At 34.8% G+C, this 25,369-nt stretch overlaps 3 long non-coding RNA genes across 4 annotated transcripts; all 3 read right to left on the bottom strand.

Moving 5' to 3' along the window:
• Positions 1–4,273: 4,273 nt before the first annotated feature.
• On the bottom strand, positions 4,274–6,041 carry LOC140175976 (uncharacterized). The gene is made up of 2 exons (XR_011867102.1): positions 5,705–6,041; positions 4,274–4,477 (listed from the first exon to the last, which is right to left on the bottom strand). It is a non-coding gene; the product is annotated as an uncharacterized lncRNA (long non-coding RNA).
• Positions 6,042–7,327: 1,286 nt separating this feature from the next.
• On the bottom strand, positions 7,328–9,092 carry LOC140175975 (uncharacterized). Its single transcript, XR_011867101.1, has 2 exons — positions 8,745–9,092; positions 7,328–7,531 (listed from the first exon to the last, which is right to left on the bottom strand). It is a non-coding gene; the product is annotated as an uncharacterized lncRNA (long non-coding RNA).
• Positions 9,093–11,513: 2,421 nt separating this feature from the next.
• On the bottom strand, positions 11,514–14,141 carry LOC140176405 (uncharacterized). 2 transcript variants are annotated; one of them, XR_011867767.1, is made up of 3 exons: positions 13,865–14,141; positions 13,580–13,652; positions 11,514–12,257 (listed from the first exon to the last, which is right to left on the bottom strand). It is a non-coding gene; the product is annotated as an uncharacterized lncRNA (long non-coding RNA). The 2 variants fall into 2 exon arrangements; XR_011867766.1 differs by lacking the exon at positions 13,580–13,652.
• Between the last annotated feature and the right edge of the window lie 11,228 nt (positions 14,142–25,369).

The following is a 25,369-nucleotide window of genomic DNA, read 5'->3' as shown; positions in this document are numbered from 1 at the left end:
TCCCTCTAATGGTATTAATGTGCAACAGAGAGACAGTGTCCAGGTTAGCTACCGGACATGTCGTATTTAGCTATATAACTGACAAATGAGCTCATTAGCCATAGGGCAGGCATACATCAAATGCATATGTGTGTTTTGTTTGATTGTGCATTAAATGGGCTTGCCTATGTGATTTTTATGCTTACCTACTATATTTGCTACTTGTTGTATCTGTATCCTACTTGGGTTTGCTTTGTCTATGCACTGGTGTTTTGGAGGGCTAGAGGAAGCAGAAAGTGAAGGTTTAAGTTAGAAATTGATTCAGGACTTGAGAACCTTAGATAGTTACCTACTTTCTGGTTTAGTTTATTTTCCTTAAGTTTAATTCTGAGTGTCGAAGTTCTACGAATGTCTCTGGCTTTCTAGGGACCTTATATATTATCTATGCGGGCACCTTTACCATGCTGACAACCCCGGTTCTCATTCCATACATATATTGTTATTTTTAGATGCAGGACGCGAGAAACCGCAATGAGCATTCTGTAGACTTTTGGAAGCGAAGAACTATCTTGGGACTTGGTGTTTGTATTTGGTTTATGTTTATATATGTGTATAGATTCTCTATCTTGTATATATTATGTTTTGTCCTTTTTAGAGGTTGACTTGGAGAAACAGAATTTATATTTATCTGTTGGTTTATTTTTGGGATTATATATATATATTCTAGCCGACCTTTGCTTTGCAGGTCGAGTTTAGAGCTTGCTTATGTATCTATCTTTTGAAACTGTTTATATACTTGTCTCTTTGGTTTTCTGTATAAGCCTTCTATCCAATCGCCTTTCGAGTGTGATGCGCTTTCAGTCTTGTTTTGTTCAACCTTTCTCCCAAGGCTCCTAGTTAAATTATTCTTCATAGGCGTAAAACTCTGTGTGGTAGGGTGTTACATGTTGTCTTTCCCTCTCACACTTTGTACTACATTCTCTGTTGCGCCGCCGTCCAGCACCGCCATTAGGGTGCAGTGCCATCCCAAAACCGCCATTATCGCATTATGTGGTTGCAAAACCGTACGTCACTACGTCCCTGTCCTTGCACCACCCGCGCGGTGGCTGGACGGCGGTGGTGCGGCAGTGACGGCAGTGCCTGGTTTTACACTTCTGCTGGACTGCTACTGGCTAGTTGGTACTTGGTAGTAAGTGGTTGAGTGAAAGAGCCAGAAGGGGATTATAGTCATGAAGCAGGTTTCTTGTTTTTTCTAAGGAGCGAAACCACGTTTTTTCCAAATGGCAAAAATTGCCGGGTTCTAGTTCGGTTCGACCGAGCAATTTTCGACCGGTTCGATGGTCTAACGGCGTTTTTTCAAACTTTCGGTTTTGGCATTTGTTCGATTTGTTTTTTTTATCCATTTACAGTTTGACCGGTTCGATCGGCAAATTCGAATCGATTTTCAAAACCTTGCTTCTAAGGTCTATCTTAGTGAGCTTTTCTAGTTTTAATGTGTCAAAAAGTGATTCTTATTATTTTTAGAAACCTTTTGATTTGAAGATAAAAAATGTTTTGACTAATTGAAAATACAAAAACGTTCTTCATTTTTTAATATGTGAAACGTCTTAATCCCTATAGAGGACTTATTTGTCTTCATATATTTTGGATGGAAGAACTTAGATGTCTTACATTTTAAAAAATGAGGAATAGTTTTATATTTTCAATAAGTCATTAATTTTATTTATCTTCAAATTAAAAAAATTAGAGACCTATTTATATATCTTTTTTTCTTGATTTTAACGTCAATTTACTCAACCAACTTTTACATTATATCGTTATAATATAATCATTCTTACGTTCAAATTTACCTATAATTAGTTTTTCTATAACTAGAAATTTTATATATTTTTAAAATACTTAAACAAATGCTAAACATATAAGAATAAAATATTTAAATTATATTTATCTTTGCTAATAGTGAAACTCAATTTGAAATAACAAATTTGACCATAATCAGTGATAAGTTATATAGATTACTGCAGGGGATGAAAATTAATTCTAACAATTAATAGTTTTGTTTGGCCAAATAACAATTCTAGATTCTAATAAATTCTGAGATAATTTTTAAGCACTTACAGAAAATTAGGAGAACATTAAGGAGAATAATATACTTTGTTATGGGACGAGTTAATAACATAAAACCAAATAAACTTAAGAAGTGATAATTGAATAGAAATTAACATAAAAATAAGAACAATTAGAATATTATTAACAAAACACATTAAAACATCAGTGTGACAAATATGAGAAAGCCAAAATTTGACTGAAACTAGGAACCAAGCGTACGGATTTTATAATTTCATCACACTAAGATGAATTAAAAAAGAAAGTAGTTGGCTCGAGTTTGTTTGAGAAACATTGGTAAAAACAATTGTCCAAAGAATAATATAGTACTTAGCAAAAGAGTTGAATCCAACATGTTTGATGCCTACGTGGCCTTCTTTCACTTTCTACTTCTTCCTTTGATAATAGTTTCAGAGCTTTGTACTAAAATTTTTTGTGCACCGCTTTATTATTCGTTCTTTCCCTTTTGAAGATCTTGTTCATTTTCCTCTCTTCAGTTGACCATTTTTCCATCAAAGCCTTCCAAGTAATTTCAAAGCTCTCACTGAATCTCCTTACAACTCTATGAATCTGATCCCTTTGAGAGTACATGAATCTATAAGAGAACAAAAGCCTCATATTGTTTGCAAACTCAGCAGGCCCTAAATACACAAATTTGTGCAGCTTTGACTCTATTTCCTCAAACCCTATTGGCTTCAACAACACACTCTCACAGTTGTTATCAAGAATCCCTAACTTCTTGGAATCCAGAGTCTTATTGAAAGCCCAGCCATCTCTTCCAACCATGAAGCGCTTCAAGATCACTCAACACTGCATCTTTTGATAACGATCCATTCTCTGCTTGTTCAGAACAACCTTCATCTGCTCTTCCTTCTTCGTGTTCTTAGAGTCAAGCACCTTAGATCCGGTTCTTGGGATTCTTGAACATTCATTGTGGTGTTCTTCCTCTTCCTTCTTCGTGTTCTTCGAGTCAAGTACCTCAGAACCGGTTCTTGGGATTCTTGAACATGCATTGTGGTGTTCTTCCTCTTCCTTCTTCGTATTCTTCGAGTCAAACACCTCAGAACCAGTTCTTGGGATTCTTGAACATGCATTGTGGTGTTCTTGCACAGAAGATTTTGTGGAAACAGAAACTTCAGAAGTTGCCAACTTTCTTCTCTTTCTGCCTCCGCGAGAATCAGCACCATCATCGTCCTTCTTCTGTTTGCACTGTGCATCAGTTGACAAGGTTCTAGAACCTTGTGCATCGCTCTTTCCCACTACATTACACGAGTATTCAGTAGTGCTGCAATGCTGATCTTTCTTCCTCTTCTCTCCGCATGAATTAGAAGCCATAAATTCTGGTCCATGCTTTTCAGTATCATCGTCATCCTTTAGTTTGCACTCTTCAGATGACACTGTTCTTGAACGCGGCAAACGAAGCTTAATTATGAGTCTCTTTCTTGGGGCAACCTCTGCCTCTGCCATTGAAAAGCTTGGTTGTTGATATTTCAAGTGAACAAGGGTTTCAAGACTCGATCTTTGGTAGGATTAATTACAGAAAGAAGAAACAAACAAGTTCGTGGGGGTACAATCACTACTACAATGTCGTATAATATAGGACTAAAAGGGTTTGCTTTACCGTTACTGGTTTACTTACAAAACAAGGCAAAATAACATAGGAGATATTATGTACATTCTTTTGGACTTTGGTACTTCTTTTTTAATATGGTTTGTTTGAGGAAACTTCTATTTTTTCAAGTTATCTTTTGATAAAAGAATTACTTTTTTTTAAAAGATTTTATAAAAAAGTAAAAATAATTTATGTTTGGATATGTTATGTAAAAAAAAAATTATTTATCAATTATATTTAAGTATAATAATATAAAAGTATTTTTTTTTTGTTTATTTATTACGTAAAAATTATCTTTCTTTTAAGGAAAAAGATCTTTTAAAAATTTATATAAATTATAGCTTTTTAAAAAAAATATTTTTTATTTTTTAGTGTTATTACTTTTATTATTAAAAATTTATCGAATGTAACACCCTAACTTTTAACACGTCATGATCGTACCAAAAGTAAGGCGTTACGGACCTAATTTCCTTTATTATAAATTTTCTATTGAGCCTTTACGTCGATGTCGTGTTTCAGTTTTTAAGAAAATTTCAGAAAAAGATTTTAGTAATTAAATTCACATAACAAAAGATCTTCAAATAATAATAATCACATAATTATTAATAATAATAGATGCTATACAATTAGATTCAATGTAAAACTCAAATACAATACATATCTCTCTGGATAAAATAAAAGCTAAAGTAACAAGAACGAGGGAACTCTATAAAAACAACAGGAATCACAAGTAAATCTACTAATCGTCTGCAGCTTCTTACTGAATCTTCAATCCTGTCACTGAAAGGGTGGAAGATTTTGGGGTGAGAACAAACCACACGTTCTCAGTAGGGAATGGGAATGCCGTAAAAGTAATGGAATAAAATGCAAATAATTAACTTTACTCAATAAAAATATATTTTTATCAAACCCTTTGAAAATACTCTTGGTTCTACTTTAGATAATTAATTACCTTCTTTTAAAATCTCTTAACTCAAAACAAAACTTAAATATAAAATTAGTCACACTTTCTGTCTCTCAGCCACATATTAATCCTCAGTCAAATGTCAACTCGTAATTACTTAAATACACTCACAAACAAGTAGTGCAAACAAGAGATTCAATTCAAAGTACAAGCAAGTCACAACAAGACAAACAATACAATCACAAAGTAATAAGACAAGCAAGCGCAATCAAATGCAAATGTGCAAACATGATGCATGTCTATCCCTAACGCAGGCCATGAGCTCATGTGTCGGTTGCCTACCCGCTCCCGACATTACCCGGGTACGAGTCCCAGATATGCCTTTCCAGATGCATCAGTGTGCTTATAAGTCGTACGGCTAGGCCGCATCAGTGTGACTTTCCAAATCAATAAGCGTACATCTGGAAAACAGTTCTCAGTGTGTGGGCGTCCCCACTTTACATTTGGCACTAAGGCCCAAACAATGTCACATCTGCTCTCCTGTGGCAGACACTTCATTAATTAATATATTCTTTAAATCCTTGTTCTCTGCTCTCCTGTGGCAGAGATTCCTTTTCTTAATAAACCGAGCTCAAATCTTTACTTAAAACAAAATCTCTCCTTAAAAAATTGGGTTTAAAACATTATATTTTTCTTAATAAATCAAACTTTAAAATAGAGTAAATCTTTTCTTAACTAAATATATTTTAAATAATTTAATTTTCTAAAACCAAATCTTTTAAAATAACTTTTCAAATAAAACCTCAGATTTTATAAAATTTCGACGGCATTTTCTCTAAAATTCGGTCTAAACCACCCTTACGGGTTCCCTATTCCTCAACAATTCACCAGCCTTTTTCTCAACAATTCTCAAATCAGCGAAATTCTTAATAATCAGAAAACAGTCACATTCACAGCAATAATCCATACTCAATAACATTACTATTATTAATATATATATATATATATATATATATATATATATAAATATATTTGCAATTATTCAATTAATTTTGTAGGCATTCTAAATTAAAAACATTTATCTTTAAAAATAAATCCCCTACCTTCATACGAAATCAAAATCAACGAAAACTTTGGAGAAACTTTCTGACCGAGCTGCTAAAAGGAAAAACGTCCGGAATCTTCCGTGTCTCGTAGAACTCCAGTTGGCCAAGTTCAAGGGGTAGAAAAGCTACGTCACCGTCGACTTCCACCGAACAAAAATAACACCAACACGTAAAGGAGAAAGATACCAACACTTTTACCGGATTAGATTTTTAATTGGAGTTACGAATATCAAAAAATCAAAACCATAAATTTCACGGTGCCATAGTTTCTCTCGTTCTCTCTCACGGTTTTCTTTCTCTCGGTGCTTTCTTTCTTTTTCTTTCACATAACAAGTATGAATGAATGAAAAAGATGAGTGTTATGATTAATGGGAATTTGTGGTATAAATTTTATTATGTGCTTTCTTTCTTTTTCTTTCCCATAACAAGTATGAATGAATGAAAAAGATGAGTGTTATAATTAATGGGAGTTTGTGGTATAAATTTTATTAGGTGGCATGCTCAATTAATGAAAGCAAGTATGTGTCATGTTTATACACATACATATATATGCACTAAGCCACGTTTCCTAATCTTATTTTCCTTTTGTATATGATACGCTGGTGATGATAAATGATTTATAAATGGCCAATTATTACAATGAATGGTTATATATATATATATATATATATATATATATATAGCTAAGGAACTTTACTTAATGTAACTAAACAAATTTATATAATTGTAATAACAATATTAGTGATAATAGCGTAGTAGTAATAATAATAATAATAACAATAATAATAATAATAATAATAATAATAATAATAACTAAATTAAATTTTTTTTTATTAAATTAATTTTCAAAAACTTGAGGTTTTACATCTTACCCCACTTATAAAAATTTTCTTTCTCGAAAATTGATATAAGATAGAAAAGGTTTGCATCAACTTCATTTTTAAAACGTCAAAAAAAGAAAGAAAAAGATTTGGCATGTCCAGTTCATGTGAAAGAAATCATATCTTATAAATGACAAGATATGGTCGGGAGTTATTCAAAACATATCTCAAGAAAGAAATTTGAAACAAAATTTCTCTGCAAGCATGCAAGGAAGAGATGACATCAAACTACTTTAGCACGAATAAGAAGTATACGTTTTCCTAAAACTTTACTTCTAACGTTCTCAAACCCCATGATTCACGTTACCTATTACTTCTATCTCGTCTATGATAATCCATTAGTGTTTCCATATACATGAATCATTAGTATTAAGTTGGCCAGACCTAATACCATGAGAGATGCAACAGTTGACTAACAGAATTAATCAATAGACAATCATGCATTTGAAATTCAAACTCTTGTCAGTGGGACAAGTCCTATTGCATGACAGACACTCAGAGTATGCAGTAAAGCATAGTCAGTCCATTCCCAAGGCTCTAACGGAAACGAACTGCTCTGATATCATAATGTAACACCCTAACTTTTAGCACGTCATGATCATACCAAAAGTAAGGCGTTACGGACCTGATTTCCTTTATTATAAATTTTCTATTGAGCCTTTACGTCGATGTCGTGTTTCAGTTTTTAAGAAAATTTCAGAAAAAGATTTTAGTAATTAAATTCACATAACAAAAGATCTTCAAATAATAATAATCACATAATTATTAAAAATAATAGATGCTATACAATTAGATTCAATGTAAAACTCAAATACAATACCTATCCCTCTGGATAAAATAAAAGCTAAAGCAACAAGAACGAGGGAACTCTATAAAAACAACAGGAATCACAAGTAAATCTACTAATCGTCTGCAGCTTCTTACTGAATCTTCAATCCTGTCACTGAAAGGGTGGAAGATTTTGGGGTGAGAACAAACCACACGTTCTCAGTAGGGAATGGGAATGCCGTAAAAGTAATGGAATAAAATGCAAATAATTAACTTTACTCAATAAAAATATATTTTTATCAAACCCTTTGAAAATACTCTTGGTTCTACTTTAGATAATTAATTACCTTCTTTTAAAATCTCTTAACTCAAAACAAAAATCAAATATAAAATTAGTCACACTTTCTGTCTCTCAGCCACATATTAATCCTCAGTCAAATGTCAACTCGTAATCACTTAAATACACTCACAAACAAGTAGTGCAAGTAAGAGATTCAATTCAAAGTACAAGCAAGTCACAACAAGACAAACAATACAATCACAAAGTAATAAGATAAGCAAGCGCAATCAAATGCAAATGTGCAAACAACATGATGCATGTCTATCCCTAACGCAGGCCATGAGCTCATGTGTCGGTTGCCTACCCGCTCCCGACATTACCCGGACACGAGTCCCAGATATGGCTTTCCAGATGCATCAGTGTGCTTATAAGTCGTACGGCTAGGCCGCATCAGTGTGACTTTCCAAATCAATAAGCGTACATCTGGAAAACAGTTCTCAGTATGTGGGCGTCCCCACTTTACATTTGGCACTAAGGCCCAAACAATGTCACATCTGCTCTCCTGAGGTAGACACTTCATTAATTAATATATTCTTTAAATCCTTGTTCTCTGCTCTCCTGTGGCAGAGATTCCTTTTCTTAATAAACCGAGCTCAAATCTTTTACTTAAAACAAAATCTCTCCTTAAAAGATTGGGTTTAAAACATTATATTTTTCTTAATAAATCAAACTTTAAAATAGAGTAAATCTTTTCTTAACTAAATATATTTTAAATAATTTAATTTTTTAAAACCAAATCTTTTAAAATAACTTTTCAAATAAAACCTCAGATTTTATAAAATTTCGGCGGCATTTTCTCTAAAATTCGATCTAAACCACCCTTACAGGTTCCCTATTCCTCAACAATTCACCAGCATTTTTCTCAACAATTCTCAAATCAGCGAAATTCTTAATAATCAGAAAACAGTCACATTCACAGCAATAATTCATACTCAATAACATTACTATTATTAATATATATATATATATAGATATATTTGTAATTATTCAATTAATTTTGTAGGCATTCTAAATTTAAAACGTTTATCTTTAAAAATAAATTCCCTACCTTCATACGAAATCAAAATCAACGAAAACTTTGGAGAAACTTTCTGACTGAGCTGCTGAAAGGAAAAACGTCCGGAATCCTCCGTGCCTCTTAGAACTCCAGTTGACCAAGCTCAAGGGGTAGGAAAGCTACGTCACCATCGACTTCCACCGGACAAAAATAATGCCAACACGTAAAAGAGGAAGATACAAACACTTTTACCGAATTAGATTTTTAATTAGAGTTACAAATCTCAAGAAATCAAAACTATGAATTTCACGGTGCCATAGTTTCTCTCATTCTCTCTCACGGTTTTCTTTCTCTCTCGGTGCTTTCTTTCTTTTTCTTTCCCGTAACAAGTATGAATGAATGAAAAAGATGAGTGTTATGATTAATGGGAATTTGTGGTATAAATTTTATTAGATGGCATGCTCAATTAATGAAAGCAAGTATGTGTCATGTTTATACACATACATATATATGCACTAAGCCACGTTTCCTAATCTTCTTTTCCTTTTGTGTATGATTCGCTGGTGATGATAAATGATTTATAAATGGCCAATTATTACAATGAATGGTTATGTATATATATATAGCTAAGGAACTTTACTTAATGTAACTAAACAAATTTATATAATTGTAATAACAATATTAGTGATAATAGCGAAGTAATAATAATAATAATAATAACAATAATAATAATAATAACTAAATTAAATTTTATTTTATTAAATTAATTTTCAAAAATTTGGAATTTTACATCGAACACATTAAAAAATTTATTAAGATAATGACACTAAAATAAGTACTTTATCTTTGTATTTTAAAATTTTAAAATGATAAATAAAATAAAAAAAAATTAAGTTATACGAAAAGATCTTAAATATCTATACAAATATGTAATTGATTTGATTTTTGAATCAATTATCTAATTAGAAATAAAACAAAACATGTGAAAAGGTTTGATTTTAAAAGTCCATAAAATTCTGAAATTGAGTTCATTTGTATTTAACTAATGAAAACAAAAAAGTGTTCTTTGGCGATGGTAGGCCAGTGGCTATAAAACCCATAGTTTTAAAAATTAAACCAAATAGATCGATTCAACTGGATTAATTAGAAACTGGTCATTTAGTTTATTCGGTTAAGGTATAAAATTGTTCTGAAAAAAATCGATTAGAAAATTGGTCAAATCGATATAAAAATGTCAAAGATAAATTCATTAAAGGGTTAAGTATAATTTTGGTCTCTAAGGTATAGGCTAAAAAATTTTTTTATCTCCAACCTTTTTTCATACAAAATCGTCCCAAAAGTTTAAAATCTAATTTTAAAATCGTCCTTTTTACTTAAATATTAAAATTTTAGACCAAATTATCCATAACAAAAGAATTATAAAATAAAAAAAGAAAAAATAAGATAAAGAAAGTGTTTATGCTCTTGCAAAGGGCAAGAAAAAAAAGAAAAAGGGGAAAGGGAAGAAGAAGAAGAAGTTATCCACGATCCACCTCTGCCTCCGTTTCTGCTGCCACCTCCGTACGATTTTGGTCCCTAAGGCTGCGTTTGTTTGCTTAGACATGGACACTGATACATAGACACAGTGGTACACGTCCACTGTTTGTTTGCTGAGACACAATGTTTGTTTGCTGAGACACAATTTTTGAATGGACATGATGGTACACAGATACACACAGTCACACAAAATACATGTTTTTAGTGTCTCTCCTTAAAGCTGAGACACTGAGACACAATTTATAAGACACAACTTTTTTTATTTTTATCCCTAGTTAATTTTAAAAATTCCAACCTTATCCCTACCTCAACCCTATCCTAACCTCTTTCTCTACTTCCTTTTCCTTCTCCTTCAGTCTTCTACCTCTCTCCAAATTCTTCTCCTCTTCTCCTCTGCCATAGATCTCGTCGCCGCCGCCATGCCTCCATCCTCCGACGGTCCTCTCTCTCCATCGCCGTACTCTTCTTTCTTGCTTTCTTAAATTTGTGTCTCTTCTGCGCTCTTCTGCGTTGCCTTTCTCGGATTTGTGCCGCCTCTACATCGCTGCCGCCATTTGTACAGATCTGTCGTTCTCGCCGTCCATTTTCGTGACACACAGTCACAGCACCGTCCAACCCACAACGAGTCGCAGCATCATCCAACCCTCTCGACACAGCAAGTCAGTGTCGCCATCCAACGCTCGTGACCCACGAAATTGCAGCACCTTCCTCTGCTCCTTCTCTCACCGTCTCCCTCATCTCTTTCATTCTCCTGTAATTTTTTTTAATTTTGGTTATGGTTACTGTGATTATTGCCTCTGTCTTCTCTGTTTTTTTTTCTTTTTATTTTTTTGAGACAAATGGTGATTATTAAAAAATTTATCAGTAATTTTTTGGTAATTAGATGATGATGAAGATGATAAATCTAATAATGGTAGTGATGGTGGTAGTAGATGGTGATAGTGGCTATGGATAGTGGTAGTTGTGGATACATTGGTGTTATTGGTGAGGATAAATTTGTCATTTTGATAAATTTGTGTATACCAGTGTACTGTTATGTATAATGTTGCCAAATAAGATAAAAATTTTGTGTATGTTCATGTCTATGTGCTGTTGTGTCTTTGTGTCTCTGTCCATTGCTAGTTAAGACAGCAAACAAACGGAGCCTAAAGTAAGGAGATTTTAAAATCATGTTAAAACTTTGGGGACGATTTTATATGCAATAGATTAGGAACAAAATAAATTTTCGACTTAGACATTAGACACCAAAATCGTACTTAACCCTAAATTTAATTTGGACAGAAATTGAGGATAAAAACATTATTTTTACCCAACTATATAACATCCGAATGCATTGTATGAAACACGGACAAACACTCCAAGAACAAGACAGGAACCATGGCCACAACGTACGCCGGCCAAAATTCTTATTACATGCATAGTCAAACTGATGTTTTCTATGCATCCAGCTATTTGTACCCATCATCACAATATCCTTAATATATCTATATATTCCTTTAACACCATCTCCCCAACTTCTCAATATTAATTGAGTTCGCTACATATATCTATATATAAGACTATAACTATCCTTGATTACATCAGAGAGATTGAGTGACATGGAACGAAGATTTAATAGAGAAAGCAAAGGTGGTGTGAGCCTACAAAAGAGGATGATAGAGACGCGGCGAAAGGCAGAACCAGCACCGGACCTCACGGATTTCATGAACGACATGTTTTTTGGGGCTGCTGACATTTACAAGAAGAACTATGACTTCACTGGTGGTAGCAGTGTTGTTTTGGACGATGAGGACGATGTTGGGTTTGATGATAGCACAAGAAGTAACAGTGCGAGGTTGACTCAAGAGTGGTTACAAGAGGCGCGAAGGATCGTGTCTTCTTCTCCCACAAGATCTGATTCGCCTGCACGTCGCTGCCTTTCTGGCTCTCCGAGGTTTGCATCGCCTTCCAACAATAATTCACAACCCGGCGCATCTCTTATTCCTTCCTTGGATCCCACCAGAGATAATAATCTCTCAAGAACTAGGTCTGCAAGAAGGTAATATAATGCTAATATTAACGTCAATGGTTATAATAGTTTTGGTATAAAGATACTAGCAAAAACATAGCTACACCAAAAATGTCAATAGATCAATACTTTTATTGATATTATTGATTATACTACACATTTGTGAAATTTTCTAGAATTTTCATGATTTTGTTTCATAAAAATAAATATTTATGATGGAAAAAACATCAAAGGAGATACAGATAAAGCTTTTAAAGACACATGGATCCTATGGAAACTTTTCTTAACGACCAAATCTTCTTGCCCATTTATATACATAATTCAGATGCTCTATTATTTTGAATATATAATGTGACAACACACCTTTGTATCTTATATAGTCACCTTGTAAATTGCCCACTACACAAATTTTACAAAACAGCGTTGCAAATTAGACACAAATCATCACAAGTTCTAGTCATTGTTCTCATTGGCTAATCTGAGACCAAGAACGAAAGCCTCATTCAAAAGCTAATCACCCACCACACAAATTTTACAAAACAGCATTGAAAATTAGACACAAATCTAATAATTAAGTCCACATCTACTACTAAAGAGGAAATTAAAGCAAAATATATTTTCATGACAGCACAACAAGGTAGGAATTGGACACACCGAATATCAATACACGTTTTAGACTCTTAGGAACAAAAGCAAGTGAAACAAATAAAGCTTCTCAATCTCAATTCTTTCACAAGCAACATTTCTCCTATGATATGCTGAACTTTATCGCCTTAATTTTAACCTATTACACATGGAATATTAATAATTCTTCATAACTGATACTGATTTGAAACTTATTTTAAGCTGCTCCTCTTCCTCCATTATCTACTTTGCGAGTTGGTTAGTTCTTAGTCCCTGCCTCTCTTCAAGTCAGGTATCTAAATTGTTTCCTTTCCAAATTTGCAACCCAACATTCCTCACTTATCAAATTGAGCAAGTCAAATTGAAATATAGCTATTTGACCCATTCACGAAGTGCCTATATAATTAACCAAGTACAGTTTTTCTCATATCTGTTTCTTTACTAATTCAATATACAAACAACAAACACAATCTATTTACACAGTAAAGGAAAAAGCTGTGATCCTATCATCACTATGTTCTCTTTATGATCCTATCAAATTCAAAGCATTAGGATAGAGAATTCAGAAACACAGAACTCAGAAACACAGCATAATGCAGCAGCCAGAACAGCAATTCTCCATTCAATGAGATAGATAATCAGAATAACAATTCTCCATTCAATTCATACAAATTAATTAAGTCCTAACCAATCAAAAAGTGAACCACAGTGAACTTACAGCAGGATGCATTGAAATGAAGAGTTTAATACTGAGAGATTTTAAAATCTGCACATTTTCATCTTTCCTGAAACTGGGTTATGCAATGGTTCAAAATCAGAGCACATCCAAAACTAAAGGTTCAGTTTTAAAAAAATAGAAGAAAACTCAGAAGTCAGAAGTTCTTTGACAGAACAAAACAGAACAAAACAACAAAATAGAAAAAACCCAGATAACAAAACTCAGGAGAAAACTCAGAACTCAGAATATACTAATGGCAGAACCAAGGGCAACGAGGAGGCTTACCTCAATCGATGAGCTCTGGCGAGCCACCGACGAAAGCAGAAGAGAACCGAAAAAGAGAGATACCCCGGCGGCAAGAATGGGAGGTCGAGGCAGAGAGACAGAGTGGCGAATCAAAGTGAAGACTCGAAGAGACAAAGGTCCGACGAACCACCGGCGAGTTCCGGCGAGAGGCAGAGGAGAAAAACTGTTGACGGTGGCGTACAGAGGAGAACTCCAGCGGCGAAGATTAGAGGTTTCGAAATTAGGTTTTAAAATTAATTTGATTTTAGTGTTGGTTAATAGATTAAAAATTAGTTTTTTTAATTTAGTTCTGATTAATTAATTTTAAAAAATATAAATATAATTTTTAAAATTATTTTATTAAATTAATTAAAAAAATATAGTTATAATTTTTTAATCTATTAATTATATTTTGATTTTTTTATGTAGACTTGAATGTTTGAAGTGTGGTGTAATTTTATTTTTTATTAAAATTTAAGTTTAAAATTTAATATAAAAATATTTTTATTGACCATTTAGTATTCATAATAATAACACTAAAATAACTACTTTATCTTTGTATTTTAAAATTTTAAAATAATAAAAAAAATTAAGTTATACGAAAAGATCTTGAATATCTATACAAATATGTAATTGATTTGATTTGTGAATCAATTATTTAACTAGAAATAAAACAAAACATGAGAAAATGTTTGATTTTGAAAGCCCATGAAATTCTTGAGTTTATTTGTATTTAACTAATAAAAAAAAGTGTTCTTTGGCAATAGTAGTTCAATGGTTATAAAATTTATAGTTCTAAAAATTAAATCAGATCGGTCGATTCAACTGAATTAATTAAGAGCTGGTCATTTAGCTGATTCGGTTAAAGTATAAAACTGTTCTGAAAAAAAAAATCAATTAAAAAATTGGTCAAATTGACAGTTAACTAGTGAACCATCAGAATCGATTGGATTTTTTCATGGTTCTCATTCGATGCATCATTAAAAACAATGCCATTTTGTTATCTTTAAAAAAAGTTAAAAGAAAGAAGAATGAAGAACTACCTCACCTCGGCACCCCCTTTCTCTTACTCTCTGAAACCTAACACTAAACCCAGCCAACCATCATCACCATCCCTCATCGTCGAACTCTTCTCCTTCGATAGAGGGTGCTGTCACCGTTAGTGGGGACAAAGTGTGAGTGCCATCACACTCTTCTCATCGCATCGCGGAACTCTTCTCAGTGGGGACAAAGCGTGGGTGTCGTCCGAGACCAACATCCCTCTTCGAGCTTACTTTCCCTCCTTCGTCGTCATCTCTTGGCTTCTTCCTTTGTCACTGGTCTTCAATTTAAGTTTGTAAGTCTCCATCTCTACACTGCTTCTTCAGTTACATCACTACAAGAAAAAGGCCTATGACCACGCTTTTTTCTTACCACACTTTAAAAACGTGGCCAAAAGTGGTCAATGGCTACATTTTTATAAGGGTGGTTACTGATTAGAGATTTGGCCACGTTTTTTCTTGTACGCTTAAAAAGCGTAGCGAAAGGAGTCTATGGCCATGCTTTAATGAGGGTGGCAGTTGATTCGAGATTTAGCCATATTTTTTTGTCACGCGTAAAAAGCGTAGCCATAAAGAGAAACAGGCACGCTTTTAAAGTGTGGCGATAGGATTTTGTTATAGTGACGTTTTAAAACCGTGGCCATTTTCTACAACTTTTTATACACGCTCCAAAAGCGTGGCCAAAAAGATTGAATAAAAAACCTATTCAAAAATGATATAATTAGTTAATTATATTGCACACCCTCTTCAAAACTCTATCTTTCTTCTTCGAATCCTAAGGCTTTGTTTGGATATAGGAAAGAAAATAAAAGGAAAGAAAATAAGAGAAAAAAAATTGACAGGAGAGAAAATAGAAAGAAAAATAGAGTTATTTGTGTGTTGTTTGAATGAAAAGACAATGAATAGAAAGAAAATAAAAAGAAAATTTTTTTTTGTTTAGACAGAAAGAAAAGTGAGAAGAAAAAAATCCTAATGATATAAAATTATATAATACTCTTATAATAAAATAAAATATAAATATTTTTATTTATTTATGTTTTATGTATTTTATAAATATTATAAAATATTAGAGTGAATACCCCCATCCGGCCCCTGACAATTATCTCGAAAGGACAACGATGCCTCCAAGAAAAAAAAACACCCAATCCGGCCCCTGATAATTTTTTTTTGGGACTGATTAGCCCCTGTGCCAAAAAAAATAACATTAATTTTTTTTTTGGCACAGGGGCCTCATTGTCCTTTCGGGGTAATTGTCAGGAGCCGGGTTGGATTTTTTTTTTTTGTCAGGGGCCGAATTGGGATTTTTTTTTTGTCAGGGGCCTCGTTGTCTTTCGAGGTAATTGTTAGGGGCTGATTTGGATTTTTCTCAAAATATTATAATTTCATATATTTGATTTAAATTATTTATCTAATATATATATATATAATGTTTAAATGTGAATCTCTATTATAATAATATATTAAAACTAAATTTATATTGATAATTATTAATAATAATAGAACTATGGATAATATTATAAATACACAAAAGATAACACTTTTTCTTTTGTTTTCTTGTTTGTAATAGAGAGAAAAAAATTTTAGTTGGACCTACACCAAATTTTTTTTTCTTTCTATTTTTTTTAGTATTCAAACAAAAACAAAATAAAATTTTTCACTCATTTTCTTTTCGTCTGTTTTCTTTACTCTTATTTTCCCTTAAACCAAACATAGTGTAAAACTCTTCCAACCCTTTGTATTCATCCAAAAAAAAGGCCCTTCAAAAGAACCCTACTACTCCGCGACCCCAGCAATCTGAAAAATATCGCCAGCGCTCGCAATGCCTCCTTCGGCGCTCCCTGTTCCGGCACACTAACCTTACCCCTTTTTAATTCACAAACCCTAACCGAACACCCACCACACTCCCCTTCGCCCCCTCTTTTCCCTCACAATAGCGCCGCAGACCCACTCTCCCTTTTCCCTTCTCCAGCTCACACAACACAATACACACACGCACCACCTCACCCATGCGAAAGAGGAGAGCTCGAGGAAGGAGATGCTGCCTTGCTGCCAGCTACGTCACGCCCAGCCCGCCGCCGCTGTCGAGTCAAACCTGTGAGAGAGAGACAGTGTGCGATAATGAGAGAGGATGAGCCGTCACCAAACGCGTCGCCGCCGTTGGAGGAGCTTCGCTCTTCGCCGTCGCCAAGGAAGGGAAAGAGGAGCTGCTCCCGTTGCACCAGTCACCGTCGTGCTTCCTGGTTGCCGATGAGGGAGCTGCGAGAACCATTTTCGTCGCGGAGGAGGGGGACGCGCGAGAGGGAGCCGTCACTGTGGTTGCCGTTGCCGCTATTGAATATTACATTTATTTTGAATATTACAATAAATCTGTGCTTTTAATTGTTATTACTCTATTCCAATTGATTTTAGGAAATCGAAGTTTTACCGATTCGACAAGGAAGGGAACCGGTGGAAGGAGAGAACTGCAAGTAGCATCAAGTTCCCGAAGAACAAGGTTACTAGCAAGGTTTGGCTTCTCATCTGAACAAAATTCATGTGTGCTTCTTTGTTTATTTTGTTTATTCTCTGGTTCATTTGTGCTTCCCTAGTTCTCTGATTCTTCAGTTCGTAAGTAGTTAGAGTTAAGCGGTTAATTAATTGCAATTTTTACAGAAGTCACTATTTTCCGCTTTCTTTTTTCTGCAGTAGCTATGTTACCAGGTCTTTCATCGAATGGTGCGATAGTTACTACTCCCGTTACAATCAATCTCTGGTTGATATTTCGAAAGGATTAATCAAAGCCTTTCCAAAAACTTTTGAAACATTCCTTCAAAAAGTTCCAAAGAGAAAGGCAGAGTCACAAAAATATCAAAACCGGAAAAAAGCAAAAAAACTCAAAAACAACTTCTGCAGCTAACAAGGTCATCTTTAATTAATTTAAATTATTCAATTTAAACTGTCATACTCTTAGCCTCTTATCTTAGACTTTCAATTTTTTTTATCATAGGTGGAATCTTCTACTAAAGGATCATATGATAAAATCAACAAAATTTCTCCAAAGAAGACTCCCACTCATTCAAGTGATTTCTTTTTCATCTCTAGTAGTTCAAAATCAAACAGCGCATCGAAAAGCTCCACTCACTTCTTAAACTATCAACCTTTAGAAGAAGAGGTATTCTATAAAATTGAATAAATCAAGCCTTAACATGGCTTTTCCAGAAGCTTCAATTAATCTCGACAACAAAAGCTCCTGGCAATAAGAAGGGGGACCGTTCTTCAAGTTCCTCATCAAGTGGTTGTATTTTTACACAATACTTACCAATGCAACAAGATGCCGAACCAACTGGCAAACATATTGAACAATTAACTAAGGTAATTGTTCATTCTATCGAAGGTACCATCCAGCCCATCGATGAAGTTGTCCAATCTATCTATGAGGAGGACATACCAAACGAGTCAAACCAAGCCAATCCTATACAAATTCAAGTTCTGGTGGCTAATCTTTCTCCTTCCTAAATTGATGTCGATCTTACTCTCATTTCTTCTCCTTTGAAAGGCAACAGCCCCATTATGGAATACAATCATATGGATAAAAATATCCATCAAACCATTCCAAAACTTGATGACACACCCAATCTTGACAATCAAGCTGAACTTACTTCAAGTCCAATTCGAAAAGATCACGAAATTCCATCCACCCCTGTTTGTAGCCCACCAGAAGTTGAATTAGATGAGCTTATTTCTGTTATGTCCAGTATCACTTACAAAACAGAAATCTGATCTGCGAATGCAGCAACTGAAGGATCACCAGATCATGGGCTTCAAAAGGAATTGACTCCTCAGGACATTGAAATGCTAAAATCTCGTCATGAACTTTTAAAGCACACCATTGATGAGTGGGTCAATCGAGATGATTTGAATTCCAAATTTTCTGATATCCTAAGTTCTTCTCTCGAATATAGAGTTCCTCTCATCTTCTCTAAAGTAGTAACACAATTCGAGAAGGTCGCCAATAATTTATTTATTTATCATAACAAGGTTGTGATATCACAAAGAATATGGCAGAAATCAAAACAGAACTTTCACAACTAAAATAGAAGTTTAATGTTGCTGATGCTGCCAGTACTCGAGTACAACTAGCTTGACGTAGGGAAGAACTCGAAAGAGAACTTGCCAAAATTCGAGAAGAAGAAGCAATGTTGGAAGGCCTTTAAAAGCTGAAAAGAGGAAAAAGAATTTGTTTCGAGATCTGTGAGATGGAAAATAGTCTGGCTAATATCCAGAGAAAATATGACAAATTGCAAGTTGAACAACAAGAAGAAATTAACACCTATAGTTCTTTTGATGAAAAAAGGTCTGTCTTCGATGTGAGTTGGAAGAATTACTAGAGTCCTACATTTGAACGCTTGGGATGTCAAGTACTTTTGTGATTAATTTGTTCTTGCTCATTTTGGTTTGTAATGTTTAAATTTTGACTCTAAACTCTTATCTTTGAGTTACGTCCTATTTTGAAAACATCGATACGGTTTCAAATATTTTTTCACTGATATATTTAACCTTCTCTTCAGTATTCGTTTGTTTAATTCGATATGTATTTCCTGAATATAATTTGATAACTTGAAAGGTTCCTTCCTAATTAGGGGACGATTTTTTATAACTGTCGATTTCTTATCTTTTAGTTAAATAACTTTTAAAACTGACTCACTAATGGTAGAAACTTTTTTTTTTCATTGATGGATTGTAAATACAAGCTGTATCCTATTTTTTCACTGGTGTTTTCTTTTTTTTTTTTTACGTTCTGTCCATTATTTTTTTATCTTATTTTAAGTATTTTCGGATTGGTTTCTTCGTTTTTTTTTACTTTTGTGGTTTTGTTAATTTCTTAATGGGAAAAATACGCAAATAAAATGATTGAGGAAAACGTTTACGCAAATACAACATTGGCAATTTCCAGACGCAAATGCAACAAACGCAACTATATATAATCCGCTACACCCTGCAGCGGAATTTAATTACACGTAATCCGCTACAGGGTCTCGCGGATTACGTGGAGAGCGAGGTAACTCATAAACCGCTACACCCTGTAGTGGTTTATGACCAAATTACGTTTATGCATAATCCGCTACACCCTGTAGCGGATTATGTGTATAGTGGTGTTTTTTATGTTAGGGTTTTAAACCCATGATGCATTTAGCACGAATTGATACAAAATACAATCGTCATTTGCAGTAACTCGTACAAAAATACTACAGGTATAATTATAGATAACTAATACAGATATAACTGTCACAAGTGGTTAACCCTAACAGAAAATAAATAAGTCATAATTCATACATGGATAACTGTGAGAAATTAAGAGAGTCGGACGCTACTGCTGGTCACCGTCAACATCATGGTCGCCTCTAAATGGACCAAGTAGGTGCGAGCCTGTGCCACATCGAGTCGGACGCTTAATCCTAGCCGCTCGTCGATCTCCCGGCGGAGCCTCCTGTGCCGCAACTCCAAATGCAGATGGTAGCGTCCCCTCCATCCCGAACCAAGTGTCGTACGGGCTGCCTGCGGGCTCATTCAAGTCGACCGGGAGCTGCGTCTCAGGAACCTGGGTCTCAGGCATATCCGCTGGCTGTGGCCTATACTCCGTATGGTCTGAAGGACCGCCTGGGATCGGGCTCTGGTACTGATGAACGTCGTCACCCCGTATGATCTCAGCAAAATCCGCATAAAACTGGGGTCCACCCAACTGATCGTCCAGATCCATGGTGAAAGAAGTGGTAGCAAGATCGGCTAACAGCTGTGTGCTACACCCATGTAGTACCTGAGAGCTAGAGACGTGAGTAAAAGGTGTACCACCCGTACTAGCCTCCGCGATGCCACCAGCATGAGTGTCTGTAGGGTGCTGACGGGACGATCCTGCCTCGTCATCGTGGTGGACGGGAGGTGCTCCTCCACCACAAGCAGCTCGTCGTCTAGCAGAAGATCAACGAAGGCGATGATCTGCCTGGCCTCTGTCATCACCACCAACGTGCTCCTCTTGCATCATGTCGTCTAGCCAGCGCCAGTCGCGATCAGTGGCACGTGTGCCGATGCGTCGTCTCCGCTCCAAACGTCTATTATCTGGCATATCGGATGCTGGAACTCTAGTTGGTGCTTGGGAAGATCCTCTGAGTATAGCATCGTCCGGAACCTGGGTCGGCCTGGGGTCGGCGAAAGCAACTCCTGGTGAAAGAATCCTATAGGGTGTAGCGGATTATGCATAAACGCAATTTGGTCATAAACCGCTACAGGGTGTAGCGGTTTATGAGTTACCTCGCTCTCCACGTAATCCGCGAGACCCTGTAGCAGATTACGTGCAATTAAATTCCGCTGCAGGGTGTAGCGGATTATATATAGTTGCGTTTGTTGCATTTGCATCTGGAAATTGCCAATGTTGTATTTGCGTAAACGTTTTCCTCAATCATTTTATTTGCGTAAATTGCCCTTTCTTAATTAACGTTATATTTGTTGAAGTTTATTTATTTTTTGAGATTAAGTTGTAATTAATGGATTTTTGAGTTTTCCTCTTTATTAATATTCGATCATAAATTTGTGGAGTAAATGCCTAAAATGGTCCCTGAATTTCAAATCGCTATTCAATTTAGTCCTCGACTTTTTAAAATGACCAATTAAATCCCTGAAATTCGAAAAAATGCATCTCCGTTAGTCCCTTGCAGAAGTGTCGTCTAAACGTTGATGATGTGGCATTCCAGCTGCATGCTGATGTGTACCAAACTTGACTTTGATTCAAATTGGTACCTGAAATCGCTTAATAATATCCAAATTAATCCATTTTCAATTATAAAACCATAATCCCTGAATTATTGTCTTCTCTTCTTCGATCTCTCTACTGTCTTCTTCTCTTTTTCGTCCTCTTCGCTATCTTCCAGTTCATATTCATTCTGAATTACAACATCAGTTCACTTACCTAAAAACTATTTTAATTACAAGTTAATGTGGTTGGATTAATTTTAAGTTCAACGCAGATTTAAATTATATGTATCCTTGCAGGTTCGTCCATTAAGCTAAAATATATTTTTCACTTTTAAGAAAGTAATCATTGTCATCATCTTCAAGGTCTTAACATCACTTTCTAAGTTTGTCATTTTTCAATTGAACTCATGCAAAATTTTTTGTGAAATGGGTGTTGCACAAACTGGTTCTTCACCTCCATCAATCCAACAGAAAAAATTACAACGGATTTCATATTGCAAAGTAAAAAACGCAGGTGAATCCAAACTTAAAGTAAAACTATCTTTTCATTTTCTTTAAAGCCATAACCTTACCTCATAGTTTGGACAACCATAAAATAGTCTATCAGGATTCTCTGTCGTCGTTGAGTACTTCATCACCATCTGAAGTCTGCAATTACAGAAAACGGCATTCTTACCTCCCCTGTTGCATATTCTTTTGCTGCCATAAGGTCTCTCTATAGAGTTAGTTGTTCCTACTTGAACTACTTTGACTTCTCTCTCCACCACCCATCATCACTCATGCAGACGAGAAAACAAGATAAACTGAAAGATAGTAGAGAGGTCGAGGAAGAGAAGAAGATAGCGGAGAGGTCGAAGAAGAGAAGAAGACAACAGAGAGATCGAAGAAGAGAAGACAATAATTTAGGGGATTAGGATTTTATAATTGAAAATGGACTAATTTGGATATTATTAAGCAATTTCAGGTACCAATTTGAATCAAATTCAAGTTTAATACACATCAGCATACAGTTGGAATGCCACATCATCAACGTTTAGACGGCACTTCTACAAGAGACTAACAGAGATGCATTTTTTCGAATTTCGGGGATTTAATTGGTCATTTTAAAAAGTCAATGACGAAATTGAATAGCGATTTGAAATTCAGGGACCATTTTAAGCATTTACTCTAAATTTATGATCCAACAATCCCGTACAACGCACGGTTCATTAAATTAGTTTATATTATCTTCGAGTTTTACTTTTTTTAATTTGTATGTCTAGCTATGTGCTTAAAAAACTCTATATTTTGTTAATTTGAATAAAAGAAATTTTCATAAAAAGAAGAGTTTTATCTTTGAAATTTAATTTAAAACTCACGTCAATACTAAAATTGAAATGCTAAGAAACTCACAAAAAGTATTTTTTTGCTCTTTGAATTAAAATAATAAAATAGGCTAAAAAATTATTAGTTTAATTGTTGTTAATAATCGAAAACAATTCTCGAGTAAAATAAGTTTTATCGTAAATTTGTAATCCTTGAGAGGATGAACAGAACATCTTAAAATACATCATAATCCTGACCAAGTGACCCTAAAAAAGAAAGCACGTGAATTTATCATAAACTTAGTACCCCAAATATATGATTCACTCAAGACTCAAGAGGCAGGTTGAACTAGGGTGACAACATGTACTTTATTTGTGGGTATCCAATCCGATTAAGTAGGGTTGCTAATATGATCTGTAGCGGGTAGAGTATGTAGGATGCAGGTAGGATTCTTGTACGGGTCAAATAGGGTGTGAGTTCAACCTAAATAATACCCGACCAACATTTGGAGTAAGTCTCAAAGTTGTCCCTAACATTTGAATCGTCCTATTTAAGTCCCTAATGTTTCAAAATTGACTCAATGTTGTCTTGCCGTTTGAGTAAGGATTGCATATATTGTTGCAATTAAAGACTTGTATGATGGGACTATAACTAATGTGAAGACTCAAGGTGGAGTGATAGAAGAATTTTCTATTGGTATAGGATTACACTAGGGATCACCCTTAAGTTCATACCTTTTCACATTAGTTTTGGAAGTACTCATAGAGCATATCTAAGAGCTTGTGCCATGGTGCATATTTTTTGCCGATAATATTGCCCTTATGGTAGAGTAAAGAGAAGACCTAAATAAGAAGTTGGATTTATGTAGAGAAGCTTTAGAAGTGTATGGTATGTGCATAAGTCGTAGCAAGATGGAATATATGGAATGTAAGTTCGGCCGCTGAAGGGTAAACCCTAATACAAAGGTGAAGATTGGAGAAAATATCCTACAAAAAGTTAAAAGTTTTAAGTATCTTGGGTGTATCATACAAGATAATCGAGAGATTGAACATGATGTAAAACATAGGATCCAAGCAGGTTGGTCAAAATGGCAAAGTGCATTTGGTTTTATATGTAACAAAAAACAAGTGCCTTTAAAACTTAAAGGTAAATTCTATCACACTGCTATCAGACCAGCTATGCTTTATGGTATGTTGGGCGGCCAAAGAGGAGCATGAACACAAGTTAAGTGTAGCAGAGATGAAGATGCTGAGATGGATGAGTAGTCATACGTGATTGGATAGAATAAGGACGAAGATATAAGAGAGAGAGTTGGAGTAGCACCTATTGTGGAAAAAATGGTAGAATCGCATCTTAGATAATTTAGACATGTGAGAAGAACACCGACAGAGCACCCATTCAGGAGGGTGGATGAGATGGGAGATGAATAAAGGATAAAAGGCAGAGAAAAACCTAGAAAGACCATCCATGAGATGGTGAAACGAGATCTATATATAAACGGTCTCTCTGTAGACATAATACATGATAGCATAGTTATCAGAACCGGATCGGACCGGCCGGTTCGACCGAAAAACTGGTGAACCGATGGTCTGGCCGGTTCGGTTTGAAGATTGGACCACGTCAGCTTTCGAACCGGTCAACGGGGGTCAAACCCGTTGAAAACCGGCCGGTTCGCGTCTCAAATTACACTAAACCCGTCGCGGGTCTATGGTGCACCCGCGGGTCGCAGAAGCATCGTAGGAGCTCCCTCCACTGCAGGTCCAAAAATGTAGAATGTGGGGTTCGAACCCGTGATCGCGTGAATGTGCAGCTTCTCCTTGCCACTGTGCCAAGCTTATTCTTCAATAATACTATGACAAACAATATATATAACAAAAGGTGAATGATTTTTTATTTTTCTTATTCTTTTAAACATGGATTCACATGAATACCAAACAAATTGTCACATGGTATATAAATATATTGATATATTGATATTGATTGTGTTATCTTTTTTATTTTGTTCATTTAAATTGACAAAATATTTTATACTAGTGATTAATTTATTATTTTTTTATAGTATAAATTATATCTAAGAATTAATATTTAATTGTTATTAATACACAACTGGTAAATATGTACTTTATTTTTTTTTCAAGCGCTAATTAATTTGAAGTTGAAAATTTTAAGGTCCTAATTGTCACTTTATTCAATTTTTTACTATTTTATATTTTTTATTTGCGTACGACCGGTTCTATCGATTCAACCAGTGACCCACCGGTTGAACCAATGACCCAGTAACCCAGTAACTTGACCGGTTCGATCACCGGTTCGGTTCTGACAACTATGCATGATAGAACTCAATGGCGTCATTTGATTCATGTAGTCAATCTCACCTAGTGAGACAATGCTGTGTTGTTATTGTTGTATTATTTAAAGTTAATTTTTTCAATAA

This window comes from Arachis hypogaea, chromosome 11, assembly GCF_003086295.3.
Source record: "Arachis hypogaea cultivar Tifrunner chromosome 11, arahy.Tifrunner.gnm2.J5K5, whole genome shotgun sequence".
NCBI lineage: Eukaryota > Viridiplantae > Streptophyta > Magnoliopsida > Fabales > Fabaceae > Arachis > Arachis hypogaea.
Note: the sequence above shows the minus strand (reverse complement) of the source record. Positions and strands in the feature narration are given on the sequence as shown.